At 38.9% G+C, this 18562-nt stretch overlaps 1 protein-coding gene and 4 long non-coding RNA genes across 5 annotated transcripts in view; 2 read left to right on the top strand and 3 right to left on the bottom strand.

The window, feature by feature from the left end:
• The window catches only part of HTR2C (5-hydroxytryptamine receptor 2C), a 443326-nt gene that overhangs the window by 83230 nt on the left and 341534 nt on the right, over positions 1 to 18562 (bottom strand). The window lies entirely within an intron of this gene.
• Positions 809 to 17720, bottom strand: LOC130681939 (uncharacterized). The gene is made up of 2 exons (XR_008995224.1): positions 17648 to 17720; positions 809 to 1110 (listed from the first exon to the last, which is right to left on the bottom strand). It is a non-coding gene; the product is annotated as an uncharacterized LOC130681939 (long non-coding RNA).
• Positions 5874 to 12965, top strand: LOC130681938 (uncharacterized). Its single transcript, XR_008995223.1, has 2 exons — positions 5874 to 5988; positions 12891 to 12965. It is a non-coding gene; the product is annotated as an uncharacterized LOC130681938 (long non-coding RNA).
• On the bottom strand, positions 8419 to 10099 carry LOC130681936 (uncharacterized). The gene is made up of 2 exons (XR_008995221.1): positions 9970 to 10099; positions 8419 to 8778 (listed from the first exon to the last, which is right to left on the bottom strand). It is a non-coding gene; the product is annotated as an uncharacterized LOC130681936 (long non-coding RNA).
• LOC130681937 (uncharacterized) lies at positions 8708 to 10388 on the top strand. Its single transcript, XR_008995222.1, has 2 exons — positions 8708 to 8837; positions 10029 to 10388. It is a non-coding gene; the product is annotated as an uncharacterized LOC130681937 (long non-coding RNA).

Here is an 18562-nt window from a genome sequence, read left to right as displayed (position 1 = left end):
CAACCGAAGTGTCCATTAATAGATGAATGGATAAAGAAGAAGTGGTTCATATACACAATGGAATATTATTCAGCCATAAAAGGAAAAGAAATCCTGCCATTTGCAACAACATGGATGGATCTAGAGGGTATTATGCTCAATTTCAGCCAGGCAGAGAAAGACAAATACCAAATAATTTCACTTATTTTGGAGTATAAAAACAAAGCAAAACAGAAGGAACAAAACAGTAGCAGACTCATAGACACCAAAAAGGAACTAGTGGTTACCAAAGGGGAGGGGATGGGGAGGGTGGCAGGGGAGGGAGAAGGGGATTAAGGGTCACAACAATTCACAATCACAATACAGGTTGGTTATGTGGTTATGTGGATGGTAACACAGCATGGAGAATATAGTTAATGACTATGTAACATCTTACTACATTGATGGACAGTGACCACACTGGAGGGGGTGAGGACTTGAAAATATGGGCTAATGTTGAACCACTGTTGTGTATTTGAAACCATCATAAGATTGTATATCAGTGATGCTTTAATAAAAAAACCAGTATCACTAATTTAAATGTCACCACCTTCTTGGCCATTCCTGAAACTTTTTCCCCTCCTTCATTAGCTATTTTCCTTGTATGTCCATAAGCAGAGAGTGATTTCTCTGAATATGGTTTAGTTGAGGAAGTCAGAAGGCAATTAATATAAGTAGAGATGCTAGTATGATATTAGTTACTATTACTAAGAGTAGGTTTATTACTTTCTTCTGGATTTAACCAGAGCTTGTTAATTGGAAGTCAACTGTACTGTGCATACTTAGAAAATAGGAACCTCATCAGTAGATAGAGACATATAGGAATAGTCATACCACGTCTACAAAGTGTCAGTATCAAGCAGCAGCTTCAAATCCGAAGTGGTGGTTTGATGTAAAGTGGTATTTTAGTTGTCGTAATAGGCATACAATTAGGAAGGAGGTGCCGATAATAACATGTAAGCCATGAAATCCAGTTGCTACAAAGAAGGTGGAGCCGTATACACCGTCGGAAATTGTGAATGGTGCTTCATAGTATTCTGAAATTTGTAATAGTGTAAAGTAAATACCTAGGAGGATTGTGATTAGTAAGGCCTGGGTTATGTGGTTTCGATTACCTTCTATTAAGCTGTGATGTGCTTAAGTAATTGAGACTCCTGAGGCTAGGAGAACGGATGTGTTGAGCAGAGGGAATTCTAGTGGGTTTAGTGGGTGAATACCTGTAGGAGGTCAGCATCCACCTAGTTCAGGGGTGAGGGCTAGACTTGAGTGGTAGAATGCTCAGAAAAAGCCAGCGAAAAAGAATACTTCTGAGACGATAAACAAGATTATGCCATATTGGAGTCCTTTTTGGACTGTAGGTGTATGGTGGCCTTGAAAGGTACTTTCTCCTACAGTGTCACGTCATCATTGGTATATTGTTAAAAAAATTTGCTGTTAGTCCTAGGAACAGTAGTACTACAGAGTTAAAGTGGAATCATATTGCTAGACCTGATGTTATTAGGAGGGCAGATAGGGCTCCGGTTAGAGGCCAAGGGCTTGGATTTACTATGTGGTAGGAGTGAGTTTGGTGGGTCATTATGTGTTGTCATGTAAGTAAAGACTAACTAGGAGAGTGAATACGTATGCTTGAATGAGTGCGACCGCAAATTCAAGGATTGTAAGTAGGACCAGGATAATAAAAGTGGTTGCGGCCACACTGAGACTGATTGATATTAGAGCAAGAGTTGCACTTCCAATTAAGTGTATTAGTAGGTGGCCAGCAGTAATGTTGGCAGTTAGTTGTACTGCAACTGCCAGGGGTTGGATTAATAGACTGATTGTTTCAATAATTACTAGTATTGGGATAAGAAGGGTTGGTGTGCCTTGGGGTAGAAAGTGGGCCAGGGATATTTTTGTTTTGTGTCAGAATCCTGTAATTACAGTAGCTGCTCATAGGGGAACAGCTCTGCTTAGGTTTATTGATAATTGAGTTGTGGGTGTAAATGAATGGGGTAGTAGGCCTAGCAGATTTGTAGATGCAATGAAGATAATTAGTGTTACTAATATCAAGGTCCAGGTTTGTCCTTTGTAGTTGTGGATACTTATTATTTGCTTGGATGTTTGTTTTAAGAGTCATTGTTGGATAGATACAACACGGTTATTAATCAGTCGTTTTGATGTTGGGAAGAGGATTATTGGGAACATAATGATAATTGTGACAATAGGGATTCCTATTATTACTGGGGTAAAAAAATTTTTTTTCTCAGGGGGTGAGTGTTTTATGGTGTAGTTTTATTGAAGTTTCCGCATTGTGAGGGTAGTGGTGTTTAGAGATTTTTAATTGAAACAGGATAAAGAGAGTTAGGATTATGAATATAATTGTAATAGATCATATTGTGGTGTCTAGTTGAGGCATGTCATTAAGGAGAGGCGTGTTCTCTGTCTCTAACTTAAAAGGTTAGCGCTACTAGCTTCTTAATGATTTACAGTATAGATGCAGTTCAGCTTTCAAATGTCTTTAGGGGCACTAGTTCAAGGACGATTGGCATGAAGCTATGGTTTGAGCCGCAGATCTCTGAGCATTGTCCGTAGAATAGGCCTGGTTGGGTTGACATCAGGGTTGTTTGATTTAGACGTCCGGGAATAGCATCTGTTTTTAGACCTAAAGATGGGACGGTTCAAGAGTGTAGAACATCTTCAGATGAAATGAGTATGCGGATAGTTATTTCTATGGGTAGAACAAGTCGATTATCTACTTCTAAAAGTCGAAGTTCACCAGGCTTTAAGTCTTGAGTTGGAATCATGTATGAGTCAAAGCTTAGGTCTTCGTAGTCTGTATATTCATAGCTTCAATATCACTGATGGCCTATTGTTTTTACGGTTAAAGAGGGGTTATTAATTTCGTCTATTATGTAAAGGATGCGTAAGGAGGGCAGGGCGATGAGGATTAAGATGATTGCAGGTAAGATAGTTCAGATAGTCTCTACTTCTTGAGCATCTATCGTGCTTGTATGGGTAAGTTTGGTTGTTAGTATGAGGGAAATAATGTATAGTACTAGGGAGCTAATTAAGAAGATGATTATTAATGTGTGGTCATGAATGTGAAGTAATTCTTCTATAATTGGAGATGTGGCATCTTGAAAGCCTAGTTGGAGTGGATACGCCATAGAAGTATAAAGGGTTTAAACCTATAACTTAACTTTGACAAAGTTATATAAATTTTACTAATACTTCTGTGATTGAGAGAGACATAAAGGTTATGATATTGGCTTGAAACCATTGTTTGAGGGTTCGAGTCCTTCCTTTCTTGTTTTGACTAAATTTACGAAGGCAGGTTCTTCAAATGTGTGATAGGGTGGTGGGCAGCCATGTAGTCATTCGAGGTTAGTGTTTGTTGATTGTACTATGAGAACTTCTTGTTTAGAGGCGAATGCTTCTCAGGTTATAAAGACTATGAGCATTACAGCAGTTAGTGAGATAAAAGATCTTGTAGAGGACACAGGATTTCATATTGTGTAAGCATCTGGGTAGTCCGAGTAACGTCGAGGTATTCCTGATAGTCCAAGGAAGTGTTGAGGAAAGAAAGTCATGTTTACACCTACAAACATGATTGTAAAATGAATTTTTGCTCATGTATTGCTGAGGGTATATCCTGAGAATAGTGGGAATCAGTGAACAAAGCCCCCTATGATAGCGAAAACTGCTCCTATAGAGAGGACGTAATGAAAGTGGGCCACTACGTAGTAAGTATCGTGAAGGACAATGTCTAGGGATGAGTTGGCCAATACAATGCCAGTTAAACCTCCAACTGTAAATAAAAAGATAAAGCCTAGGGCTCATAATATAGCTGGAGCTCATTTCACGTTTCCTCCATGCAGAGTTGCCAATCAGCTAAGTACTTTTACGCCTGTTGGAATTGCAATAATTATAGTAGCTGATGTAAAGTAGGCTCGTGTATCAACATCTATTCCAACTGTGAATATATGGTGTGCTCATACGATAAAGCCTAGGAAACCAATAGATATTATTGCTCAGACTATGCCCATATACCCAAAAGGTTCTTTTTTTCCTGAGTAGTAGGTTACATTGTGGGAAATTATTCCAAAGCCAGGGAGAATTAAAATGTATACTTCGGGATGCCCAAAAAATCAGAATAGGTGTTGGTATAGGATAGGATCTCCTCCTCCGGCAGGGTCAAGAAAGGTCGTGTTTAGATTGCAATCTGTCAAAAGCATAGTAATGCCGGCGGCTAGTACAGGTAAAGATAGTAGCAGAAGTACGGCTGTAATTAGGACTGATCATACGAGTAGTGGGGTTTGGTATTGATTTACTGCAGGAGGTTTTATGTTGATAATAGTTGTAATAAAATTAATAGCCCCCAGGATTGATGAGATACCTGCTAAGTGGAGAGAAAAAATAGTTAGATCTACTGATGCCCCTGCATGTGCTAAGTTTCCTGCAAAAGGGGGATATACAGTGCACCCAGTTCCAGCTCCGGCCTCGATCATGGAGGATGCTAGGAGAAGCAGGAAAGAGGGAGGGAGTAATCAGAAACTTATGTTATTTATACGAGGGAATGCCATGTCAGGAGCCCCAATTATCAGGGGGACTAGTCAGTTTCCAAAGCCCCCGATTATGATTGGTATAACCATTAAAAAGATTATCACGAATGCATGTGTGGTGACAATTACATTATAGATCTCGTCATCTCCCAGAAGAGTTCCAGGCTGACCTAGTTCAGCACGAATTAGAAGGCTTAATGCAGTGCCTACTATCCCAGCTCAAGCGCCAAATAAGAGGTATAGTGTGCCAATATCTTTGTGATTTGTTGAAAAGAGTCAACGGTTGGTGAACATAGGTAAGATGGCTGAGTAAGCATTAGACTGTAAATCTGAACATAGAGGTTAGAGCCCTCTTCTTGCCAGGTCCTGAGGTGATTACATATTGAATTGCAAATTCAAAGAAGCAGCTTCAACTCTGCCGGGACTTCTCCCGCCACTTTTTTTTTATGGCGGGAAAAGTAGATTGAAGCCAGTTGATTAGGGTTTTTAGCTGTTAACTAAAGTTTCGTGGGTTTGTATCCCATCAGTCTAGTAAGGATTTAGCTTAATTAAAGTACCTGATTTGCATTTAGGTGATGTGGATTAAATTTCTACAGTCCTTGGGTCAGGGGCTAAATAATTTATATTTGCTTAGAGCTTTGAAGGCTCTTGGTCTGTGTAACCTAAGTCCCTAGTTTAGGATTGATATGATAGGGGTGAGTGGAAGTGCTATTGTGGATAGAATAATTAGGGGTGAGGTTAGTTTTGTAATTTTTATTGTTTCAAATTGTCATTTTATTTTTATGTTGTTGGCAGTTGGAAGCATTGTTAGTGGAGTACACTAGGCATATGTAAAAATATAGGTTAAGTAATGCTGTTACCGCTATTATTGTTGGTAGTATTACTATGTTATTTTTAGTAAGTTCTTGGATAATCATTCATTTGGTCATGAATCCGGTTAGTGGAGGAAGGCCTCCGAGTGATAGTAGAATCAGAAGTGCGAGAACTGTAATTAGTGGTATTTTGTTTGATAGGTGGGACAGGGATAGAGTTGTTGTTGATGAGTTGTATAATAGTACTGTGAATATAGATAGTGTTATTATGATGTAGATTAGGAGGTTTAGGATGGCAATGTCCGGGCTGTATACTATGATTATTGTTATTCAACCTATGTGAGCAATTGAGGAGTATGCTATAATTTTTCGTAGTTGGGTTTGGTTTAGACCTCCTCAGCCTCCAACTAGGATTGAAAGAGCAGCTATAATTGCTAGGATGTTTATGTTGATTGTAGGTATGATTTGGTATAGGACTGAGATTGGTGCGATCTTTTGTCAGGTTAGAAGTAACATGCCTGAGGATAATGGGCTTCCTTGTGTTACTTCTGGTACTCAGAAGTGGAATGGGGCTATTCCTAGTTTTATGGCCATAGCCACAGTGATAATGGTCGATGGTGTGGTGTTGTGTATCTTTGTGATGGCTCATTGTCCGGAGGTTACTAGGTTAAGGGTAATAGCTAGTATTAATAGCATGGATGCGGTGGCTTGAATTAGGAAGTATTTTGTAGCTGCTTCTATGGCTCGTGGGTTAAAATTTTTTATTAAAATAGGAACTATGGCTAGTATATTTATCTCAAAGCCGATTCAAATTATTAATCAGTGAGAGCTAATTAGAACAAGCATAGTCCCTAGGAACAGGGTTATTAAGATAACGAATATAATGGGGTTTATTAGTACGGGAAGGTTATAATCCAACATTTTTGGGGTATGGGCCCGATAGCTTATTTAGCTGACCTTACTGTAGATTATGGTGTAAATTGGTAGCACGAAGATTTTTGAGTTCTCAGGTGTAGGTTCAATGCCTGTTTTTCTAGAAATAAGAGGGTTTAAACCTCTATTATTTACTCTATCAAAGTAATTCTTTTGTCAGACATATTTCTTACGATTGAGGAGGGATACTTGACATGGCGATTGGTATTGATACATATCATATGCATAGTGCTAGTGTCAATGGTAAGAAGTTTTTTCATAGTAGATGTATTAGTTGGTCATAGCAAAATCGTGGGTAGGATGCTCGGATTCATAGGAATAGGGCAGTCAAGGCGAGTGTTTTTGCTACAAAGTTAGTTGTGTAAAGACTTGGGATGTAGGGATCATGAAAGGCTCCTATAAAAAGTGTTACTGAGAGGATATTTATTATGATGATGTTTGCATATTCAGCTAGAAAGAAAAGTGCGAATGGGCCTGCTGCGTATTCTACATTAAAGCCGGAGACAAGCTCGGACTCTCCTTCTGTTAGATCGAAGGGTGCTCAGTTAGTTTCGGCTAGGGTAGAGATGAATCATATTATGGCTAAAGGTCATGCAGGTACTAGTAGTCATAGTTCCTCTTGGGTGGTGATCAGGGTGGAGAGCGTAAAGGATCCACTTATTAATAGTAAGGATAATAGAATGATCGCTAACATCACTTCGTATGAGATAGTCTGGGCTACTGCACGTAGTGCCCCAATGAGGGCGTATTTGGAGTTGGAAGCTCATCCTGATCATAGAATAGAGTATACGGCAAGGCTTGATATGGCTAGTATAAATAATACTCCTAGGTTTATGTTGACTACTGGGTATGGTATTGGTAGTGGCACTCACATGGTTAGGGCGAGTGCCAGTGCTAGAATGGGTCCTATAATAAATATTGCGATTGAAGATGTCAGAGGTCGCAGGGGTTCTTTGGTGAATAGTTTTACTGCATCAGCAGTTGGTTGGAGTAAGCCTCAAGGGCCTACGATGTTTGGACCTTTTCGTAGTTGTATGTAGCCTAGCATTTTACGTTCTACTAACGTTAGGAATGCAACAGCTAGGAGGATGGGGACAATTATTATTAGTATGTTGATGACGTACATTAGTGCTAGGGAGAGGAGTTGAACCTCTGTTATAAAAGTTTAAGTTTTATGCAATTGCCATGCTTTGCTACCTTAGCTAGTCCTGAATCTAGGATTGAATGTTGCTGTGAATTAGCTAAATTGAGAGGGGGTCATTTATTAATTCGAGGGCGCCTGTGTGAGGTAGGCCCTACTTCTCTTCTCCTTTTGTACCGGGAGAAGTTCATGAATAGAGAGAAACCGACCTGGATTACTCCGGTCTGAACTCAGATCACGTAGGACTTTAATTGTTGAACAAATGAACCATTAATAGCGGTTGCACCATTGGGGTGTCCTGATCCAACATCGAGGTCGTAAACCCTATTGTCGATATCCTATCATAAATATTGCGATTGAAGATGTCAGAGGATTGCGCTGTTATCCCTAGGGTAACTTGTTCCATTGATCAAGCTATTGGATCAATTAACGGATTATCTGGACTTGTCAGTCTGGATTTGACTGCTCGTAGGTTGTTTTTGGCTCCGAGGTCACCCCAACCAAAATTGACAGCTTAAGTTACTAATTTTTATCTCTTTTAGAGTGGTATTGAGTTAACTTTAAGATGGTTAATTAAAGCTCCATAGGGTCTTCTCGTCTTATTATATTATCCCCGCCTCTTCACGGGGAGGTCAATTTCACTGGTTACAGATGAGAGACAGTAAAGCCCTCGTCTAACCATTCATACTAGTCCTTATTTAGAGAACAAGTGATTATGCTACCTTTGCACGGTCAGGATACCGCGGCCGTTTAACGTGAGTCACTGGGCAGGCAGTGCCTCTAAAACAGGTTATGCTAGAGGTGATGTTTTTGGTAAACAGGCGGGGCTTGTGTTTGCCGAGTTCCTTTCATTTGTTTTAACCTTTCCTTTAGAATATGCACACCTGTGTTGGGTTAACAGTTTATTTAACAAAGATTTATTTTTAGATTTAGTTCGTTTTGTTGTTAATTATCAGTGGATTATCCGTTCTGATATAAGCTTGTGCAAGGAGATTTATTTCTTGTTACTCATACTAACAGTATTTCTTCTATTTGTTAATAGATTAGTCCAATATTAGTTTAGGAGTTAATTTTAATTTGTGGTATTAGTTATGTTTTATTGTTGAGCTTTGACGCTTTCTTAATTGATGGCTGCTTTTAGGCCAACTATGGTTATTATACTATTTACTCTCTAATTAAGATTTAATTCTGTTTCTAAAAAGTTGTACCTTTTTAGACTATACTTGAAAGTTACATTATAGTTTTTAGGCTTTTAGGTATATTTCAAGTTGAACTTAGATTCATTTTTTGGACAAACAGCTATCACCAGGCTCGTTAGGCTTTTCACCTCTACCTACAAGTCTTCTCACTATTTTGCCACATAGATGAGTGGGTTTTTTAAACTGCTCGTAGGTAGCTCGTCTCGTTTCGGGGTTTCCGGCTTAAGTTCTCTTTGTTGGAGTATTTCCAGTTAGTTCATTATGCAAAAGGTATAAGGGGTAATCTTTGCTGTTTTGTACTGTAAATGCATCTTTCATCTTTCCCTTATGGTACTTTTTCTATGGCGCCACTATATAATTTCTATCACCTATACTTTAATCTAGTAAATGCTTTAGTTTATGTATTTTTGTTTACTTTTATGTTAAGTGTTGGTTGGGCCAGAGTTTGTTCAAAGTGAACATATTACTGAGATCTTCTGGGCGTAGGCCAGATGCTTTATTTAAGCTACACTTTGATCATCCAAGCACACTTTCCAGTATGCTTACCTTGTTACGACTTGTCTCTTCTCATGCTTTAGTGCACACACCGCCCGTCACCCTCTTCAAATCCTAAAATACAGCTAAAGATATTAGATAAATACTAAAGCATGAGAAGAGACAAGTCTTCTCATGCTTTAGTGCACACACCGCCCATCACCCTCTTCAAATCCTAAAATACAGCTAAAGATATTAGATAAATACTAAAGCATGAGAAGAGACAAGTCTTCTCATGCTTTAGTGCACACACCGCCCATCACCCTCTTCAAATCCTAAAATACAGCTAAAGATATTAGATAAATACTAAAGCATGAGAAGAGACAAGTCTTCTCATGCTTTAGTGCACACACCGCCCGTCACCCTCTTCAAATCCTAAAATACAGCTAAAGATATTAGATAAATACTAAAGCATGAGAAGAGACAAGTCGTAACAAGGTAAGCATACTGGAAAGTGTGCTTGGATGATCAAAGTGTAGCTTAAATAAAGCATCTGGCCTACGCCCAGAAGATCTCAGTAATATGTTCACTTTGAACAAACTCTGGCCCAACCAACACTTAACATAAAAGTAAACAAAAATACATAAACTAAAGCATTTACTAGATTAAAGTATAGGTGATAGAAATTATATAGTGGCGCCATAGAAAAAGTACCATAAGGGAAAGATGAAAGATGCATTTACAGTACAAAACAGCAAAGATTACCCCTTATACCTTTTGCATAATGAACTAACTGGAAATACTCCAACAAAGAGAACTTAAGCCGGAAACCCCGAAACGAGACGAGCTACCTACGAGCAGTTTAAAAAACCCACTCATCTATGTGGCAAAATAGTGAGAAGACTTGTAGGTAGAGGTGAAAAGCCTAACGAGCCTGGTGATAGCTGTTTGTCCAAAAAATGAATCTAAGTTCAACTTGAAATATACCTAAAAGCCTAAAAACTATAATGTAACTTTCAAGTATAGTCTAAAAAGGTACAACTTTTTAGAAACAGAATTAAATCTTAATTAGAGAGTAAATAGTATAATAACCATAGTTGGCCTAAAAGCAGCCATCAATTAAGAAAGCGTCAAAGCTCAACAATAAAACATAACTAATACCACAAATTAAAATTAACTCCTAAACTAATATTGGACTAATCTATTAACAAATAGAAGAAATACTGTTAGTATGAGTAACAAGAAATAAATCTCCTTGCACAAGCTTATATCAGAACGGATAATCCACTGATAATTAACAACAAAACGAACTAAATCTAAAAATAAATCTTTGTTAAATAAACTGTTAACCCAACACAGGTGTGCATATTCTAAAGGAAAGGTTAAAACAAATGAAAGGAACTCGGCAAACACAAGCCCCGCCTGTTTACCAAAAACATCACCTCTAGCATAACCTGTTTTAGAGGCACTGCCTGCCCAGTGACTCACGTTAAACGGCCGCGGTATCCTGACCGTGCAAAGGTAGCATAATCACTTGTTCTCTAAATAAGGACTAGTATGAATGGTTAGACGAGGGCTTTACTGTCTCTCATCTGTAACCAGTGAAATTGACCTCCCCGTGAAGAGGCGGGGATAATATAATAAGACGAGAAGACCCTATGGAGCTTTAATTAACCATCTTAAAGTTAACTCAATACCACTCTAAAAGAGATAAAAATTAGTAACTTAAGCTGTCAATTTTGGTTGGGGTGACCTCGGAGCCAAAAACAACCTACGAGCAGTCAAATCCAGACTGACAAGTCCAGATAATCCGTTAATTGATCCAATAGCTTGATCAATGGAACAAGTTACCCTAGGGATAACAGCGCAATCCTCTGACATCTTCAATCGCAATATTTATGATAGGATATCGACAATAGGGTTTACGACCTCGATGTTGGATCAGGACACCCCAATGGTGCAACCGCTATTAATGGTTCATTTGTTCAACAATTAAAGTCCTACGTGATCTGAGTTCAGACCGGAGTAATCCAGGTCGGTTTCTCTCTATTCATGAACTTCTCCCGGTACAAAAGGAGAAGAGAAGTAGGGCCTACCTCACACAGGCGCCCTCGAATTAATAAATGACCCCCTCTCAATTTAGCTAATTCACAGCAACATTCAATCCTAGATTCAGGACTAGCTAAGGTAGCAAAGCATGGCAATTGCATAAAACTTAAACTTTTATAACAGAGGTTCAACTCCTCTCCCTAGCACTAATGTACGTCATCAACATACTAATAATAATTGTCCCCATCCTCCTAGCTGTTGCATTCCTAACGTTAGTAGAACGTAAAATGCTAGGCTACATACAACTACGAAAAGGTCCAAACATCGTAGGCCCTTGAGGCTTACTCCAACCAATTGCTGATGCAGTAAAACTATTCACCAAAGAACCCCTGCGACCTCTGACATCTTCAATCGCAATATTTATTATAGGACCCATTCTAGCACTGGCACTCGCCCTAACCATGTGAGTGCCACTACCAATACCATACCCAGTAGTCAACATAAACCTAGGAGTATTATTTATACTAGCCATATCAAGCCTTGCCGTATACTCTATTCTATGATCAGGATGAGCTTCCAACTCCAAATACGCCCTCATTGGGGCACTACGTGCAGTAGCCCAGACTATCTCATACGAAGTGATGTTAGCGATCATTCTATTATCCTTACTATTAATAAGTGGATCCTTTACGCTCTCCACCCTGATCACCACCCAAGAGGAACTATGACTACTAGTACCTGCATGACCTTTAGCCATAATATGATTCATCTCTACCCTAGCCGAAACTAACTGAGCACCCTTCGATCTAACAGAAGGAGAGTCCGAGCTTGTCTCCGGCTTTAATGTAGAATACGCAGCAGGCCCATTCGCACTTTTCTTTCTAGCTGAATATGCAAACATCATCATAATAAATATCCTCTCAGTAACACTTTTTATAGGAGCCTTTCATGATCCCTACATCCCAAGCCTTTACACAACTAACTTTGTAGCAAAAACACTCGCCTTGACTGCCCTATTCCTATGAATCCGAGCATCCTACCCACGATTTTGCTATGACCAACTAATACATCTACTATGAAAAAACTTCTTACCATTGACACTAGCACTATGCATATGATATGTATCAATACCAATCGCCATGTCAAGTATCCCTCCTCAATCGTAAGAAATATGTCTGACAAAAGAATTACTTTGATAGAGTAAATAATAGAGGTTTAAACCCTCTTATTTCTAGAAAAACAGGCATTGAACCTACACCTGAGAACTCAAAAATCTTCGTGCTACCAATTTACACCATAATCTACAGTAAGGTCAGCTAAATAAGCTATCGGGCCCATACCCCAAAAATGTTGGATTATAACCTTCCCGTACTAATAAACCCCATTATATTCGTTATCTTAATAACCCTGTTCCTAGGGACTATGCTTGTTCTAATTAGCTCTCACTGATTAATAATTTGAATCGGCTTTGAGATAAATATACTAGCCATAGTTCCTATTTTAATAAAAAATTTTAACCCACGAGCCATAGAAGCAGCTACAAAATACTTCCTAATTCAAGCCACCGCATCCATGCTATTAATACTAGCTATTACCCTTAACCTAGTAACCTCCGGACAATGAGCCATCACAAAGATACACAACACCACACCATCGACCATTATCACTGTGGCTATGGCCATAAAACTAGGAATAGCCCCATTCCACTTCTGAGTACCAGAAGTAACACAAGGAAGCCCATTATCCTCAGGCATGTTACTTCTAACCTGACAAAAGATCGCACCAATCTCAGTCCTATACCAAATCATACCTACAATCAACATAAACATCCTAGCAATTATAGCTGCTCTTTCAATCCTAGTTGGAGGCTGAGGAGGTCTAAACCAAACCCAACTACGAAAAATTATAGCATACTCCTCAATTGCTCACATAGGTTGAATAACAATAATCATAGTATACAGCCCGGACATTGCCATCCTAAACCTCCTAATCTACATCATAATAACACTATCTATATTCACAGTACTATTATACAACTCATCAACAACAACTCTATCCCTGTCCCACCTATCAAACAAAATACCACTAATTACAGTTCTCGCACTTCTGATTCTACTATCACTCGGAGGCCTTCCTCCACTAACCGGATTCATGACCAAATGAATGATTATCCAAGAACTTACTAAAAATAACATAGTAATACTACCAACAATAATAGCGGTAACAGCATTACTTAACCTATATTTTTACATATGCCTAGTGTACTCCACTAACAATGCTTCCAACTGCCAACAACATAAAAATAAAATGACAATTTGAAACAATAAAAATTACAAAACTAACCTCACCCCTAATTATTCTATCCACAATAGCACTTCCACTCACCCCTATCATATCAATCCTAAACTAGGGACTTAGGTTACACAGACCAAGAGCCTTCAAAGCTCTAAGCAAATATAAATTATTTAGCCCCTGACCCAAGGACTGTAGAAATTTAATCCACATCACCTAAATGCAAATCAGGTACTTTAATTAAGCTAAATCCTTACTAGACTGATGGGATACAAACCCACGAAACTTTAGTTAACAGCTAAAAACCCTAATCAACTGGCTTCAATCTACTTTTCCCGCCATAAAAAAAAAGTGGCGGGAGAAGTCCCGGCAGAGTTGAAGCTGCTTCTTTGAATTTGCAATTCAATATGTAATCACCTCAGGACCTGGCAAGAAGAGGGCTCTAACCTCTATGTTCAGATTTACAGTCTAATGCTTACTCAGCCATCTTACCTATGTTCACCAACCGTTGACTCTTTTCAACAAATCACAAAGATATTGGCACACTATACCTCTTATTTGGCGCTTGAGCTGGGATAGTAGGCACTGCATTAAGCCTTCTAATTCGTGCTGAACTAGGTCAGCCTGGAACTCTTCTGGGAGATGACGAGATCTATAATGTAATTGTCACCACACATGCATTCGTGATAATCTTTTTAATGGTTATACCAATCATAATCGGGGGCTTTGGAAACTGACTAGTCCCCCTGATAATTGGGGCTCCTGACATGGCATTCCCTCGTATAAATAACATAAGTTTCTGATTACTCCCTCCCTCTTTCCTGCTTCTCCTAGCATCCTCCATGATCGAGGCCGGAGCTGGAACTGGGTGCACTGTATATCCCCCTTTTGCAGGAAACTTAGCACATGCAGGGGCATCAGTAGATCTAACTATTTTTTCTCTCCACTTAGCAGGTATCTCATCAATCCTGGGGGCTATTAATTTTATTACAACTATTATCAACATAAAACCTCCTGCAGTAAATCAATACCAAACCCCACTACTCGTATGATCAGTCCTAATTACAGCCGTACTTCTGCTACTATCTTTACCTGTACTAGCCGCCGGCATTACTATGCTTTTGACAGATTGCAATCTAAACACGACCTTTCTTGACCCTGCCGGAGGAGGAGATCCTATCCTATACCAACACCTATTCTGATTTTTTGGGCATCCCGAAGTATACATTTTAATTCTCCCTGGCTTTGGAATAATTTCCCACAATGTAACCTACTACTCAGGAAAAAAAGAACCTTTTGGGTATATGGGCATAGTCTGAGCAATAATATCTATTGGTTTCCTAGGCTTTATCGTATGAGCACACCATATATTCACAGTTGGAATAGATGTTGATACACGAGCCTACTTTACATCAGCTACTATAATTATTGCAATTCCAACAGGCGTAAAAGTACTTAGCTGATTGGCAACTCTGCATGGAGGAAACGTGAAATGAGCTCCAGCTATATTATGAGCCCTAGGCTTTATCTTTTTATTTACAGTTGGAGGTTTAACTGGCATTGTATTGGCCAACTCATCCCTAGACATTGTCCTTCACGATACTTACTACGTAGTGGCCCACTTTCATTACGTCCTCTCTATAGGAGCAGTTTTCGCTATCATAGGGGGCTTTGTTCACTGATTCCCACTATTCTCAGGATATACCCTCAGCAATACATGAGCAAAAATTCATTTTACAATCATGTTTGTAGGTGTAAACATGACTTTCTTTCCTCAACACTTCCTTGGACTATCAGGAATACCTCGACGTTACTCGGACTACCCAGATGCTTACACAATATGAAATCCTGTGTCCTCTACAAGATCTTTTATCTCACTAACTGCTGTAATGCTCATAGTCTTTATAACCTGAGAAGCATTCGCCTCTAAACAAGAAGTTCTCATAGTACAATCAACAAACACTAACCTCGAATGACTACATGGCTGCCCACCACCCTATCACACATTTGAAGAACCTGCCTTCGTAAATTTAGTCAAAACAAGAAAGGAAGGACTCGAACCCTCAAACAATGGTTTCAAGCCAATATCATAACCTTTATGTCTCTCTCAATCACAGAAGTATTAGTAAAATTTATATAACTTTGTCAAAGTTAAGTTATAGGTTTAAACCCTTTATACTTCTATGGCGTATCCACTCCAACTAGGCTTTCAAGATGCCACATCTCCAATTATAGAAGAATTACTTCACATTCATGACCACACATTAATAATCATCTTCTTAATTAGCTCCCTAGTACTATACATTATTTCCCTCATACTAACAACCAAACTTACCCATACAAGCACGATAGATGCTCAAGAAGTAGAGACTATCTGAACTATCTTACCTGCAATCATCTTAATCCTCATCGCCCTGCCCTCCTTACGCATCCTTTACATAATAGACGAAATTAATAACCCCTCTTTAACCGTAAAAACAATAGGCCATCAGTGATATTGAAGCTATGAATATACAGACTACGAAGACCTAAGCTTTGACTCATACATGATTCCAACTCAAGACTTAAAGCCTGGTGAACTTCGACTTTTAGAAGTAGATAATCGACTTGTTCTACCCATAGAAATAACTATCCGCATACTCATTTCATCTGAAGATGTTCTACACTCTTGAACCGTCCCATCTTTAGGTCTAAAAACAGATGCTATTCCCGGACGTCTAAATCAAACAACCCTGATGTCAACCCAACCAGGCCTATTCTACGGACAATGCTCAGAGATCTGCGGCTCAAACCATAGCTTCATGCCAATCGTCCTTGAACTAGTGCCCCTAAAGACATTTGAAAGCTGAACTGCATCTATACTGTAAATCATTAAGAAGCTAGTAGCGCTAACCTTTTAAGTTAGAGACAGAGAACACGCCTCTCCTTAATGACATGCCTCAACTAGACACCACAATATGATCTATTACAATTATATTCATAATCCTAACTCTCTTTATCCTGTTTCAATTAAAAATCTCTAAACACCACTACCCTCACAATGCGGAAACTTCAATAAAACTACACCATAAAACACTCACCCCCTGAGAAAAAAAATTTTTTTACCCCAGTAATAATAGGAATCCCTATTGTCACAATTATCATTATGTTCCCAATAATCCTCTTCCCAACATCAAAACGACTGATTAATAACCGTGTTGTATCTATCCAACAATGACTCTTAAAACAAACATCCAAGCAAATAATAAGTATCCACAACTACAAAGGACAAACCTGGACCTTGATATTAGTAACACTAATTATCTTCATTGCATCTACAAATCTGCTAGGCCTACTACCCCATTCATTTACACCCACAACTCAATTATCAATAAACCTAAGCAGAGCTGTTCCCCTATGAGCAGCTACTGTAATTACAGGATTCTGACACAAAACAAAAATATCCCTGGCCCACTTTCTACCCCAAGGCACACCAACCCTTCTTATCCCAATACTAGTAATTATTGAAACAATCAGTCTATTAATCCAACCCCTGGCAGTTGCAGTACAACTAACTGCCAACATTACTGCTGGCCACCTACTAATACACTTAATTGGAAGTGCAACTCTTGCTCTAATATCAATCAGTCTCAGTGTGGCCGCAACCACTTTTATTATCCTGGTCCTACTTACAATCCTTGAATTTGCGGTCGCACTCATTCAAGCATACGTATTCACTCTCCTAGTTAGTCTTTACTTACATGACAACACATAATGACCCACCAAACTCACTCCTACCACATAGTAAATCCAAGCCCTTGGCCTCTAACCGGAGCCCTATCTGCCCTCCTAATAACATCAGGTCTAGCAATATGATTCCACTTTAACTCTGTAGTACTACTGTTCCTAGGACTAACAGCAAATTTTTTTAACAATATACCAATGATGACGTGACACTGTAGGAGAAAGTACCTTTCAAGGCCACCATACACCTACAGTCCAAAAAGGACTCCAATATGGCATAATCTTGTTTATCGTCTCAGAAGTATTCTTTTTCGCTGGCTTTTTCTGAGCATTCTACCACTCAAGTCTAGCCCTCACCCCTGAACTAGGTGGATGCTGACCTCCTACAGGTATTCACCCACTAAACCCACTAGAATTCCCTCTGCTCAACACATCCGTTCTCCTAGCCTCAGGAGTCTCAATTACTTGAGCACATCACAGCTTAATAGAAGGTAATCGAAACCACATAACCCAGGCCTTACTAATCACAATCCTCCTAGGTATTTACTTTACACTATTACAAATTTCAGAATACTATGAAGCACCATTCACAATTTCCGATGGTGTATACGGCTCCACCTTCTTTGTAGCAACTGGATTTCATGGCTTACATGTTATTATCGGCACCTCCTTCCTAATTGTATGCCTATTACGACAACTAAAATACCACTTTACATCAAACCACCACTTCAGATTTGAAGCTGCTGCTTGATACTGACACTTTGTAGACGTGGTATGACTATTCCTATATGTCTCTATCTACTGATGAGGTTCCTATTTTCTAAGTATGCACAGTACAGTTGACTTCCAATTAACAAGCTCTGGTTAAATCCAGAAGAAAGTAATAAACCTACTCTTAGTAATAGTAACTAATATCATACTAGCATCTTTACTTATATTAATTGCCTTCTGACTTCCTCAACTAAACACATATTTAGAGAAAATCACTCCCTATGAGTGCGGATTTGGCCCCATAGGATCATCCCGACTACCCTTCTCCATGAAATTTTTCCTAATAGCTATTACATTCTTACTGTTCGATCTAGAAATCGCACTACTCCTACCACTTCCATGAGCATCACAAACAAGTAACCTAAATACTATACTTACAGTAGCCCTAATACTCATCTTACTATTAGCAATCAGTCTGGCCTACAAATTAACACAGAAACGCCTAGAAGAACCGAATATGGTAGCTAATTTACACAAAATAATTGATTTCGACTCATTAGATTATGACCTACTCATAGCTATCAAATGTCTCTAATCTACATTAATACAATATTGGCATTCACCATCTCCCTAATAGGAATATTAATATATCAATCACACTGAATATCC

The sequence above is a fragment of the Manis pentadactyla genome, chromosome X (genome assembly GCF_030020395.1).
Source record: "Manis pentadactyla isolate mManPen7 chromosome X, mManPen7.hap1, whole genome shotgun sequence".
Taxonomy (NCBI): domain Eukaryota; kingdom Metazoa; phylum Chordata; class Mammalia; order Pholidota; family Manidae; genus Manis; species Manis pentadactyla.
Note: the sequence above shows the minus strand (reverse complement) of the source record. Positions and strands in the feature narration are given on the sequence as shown.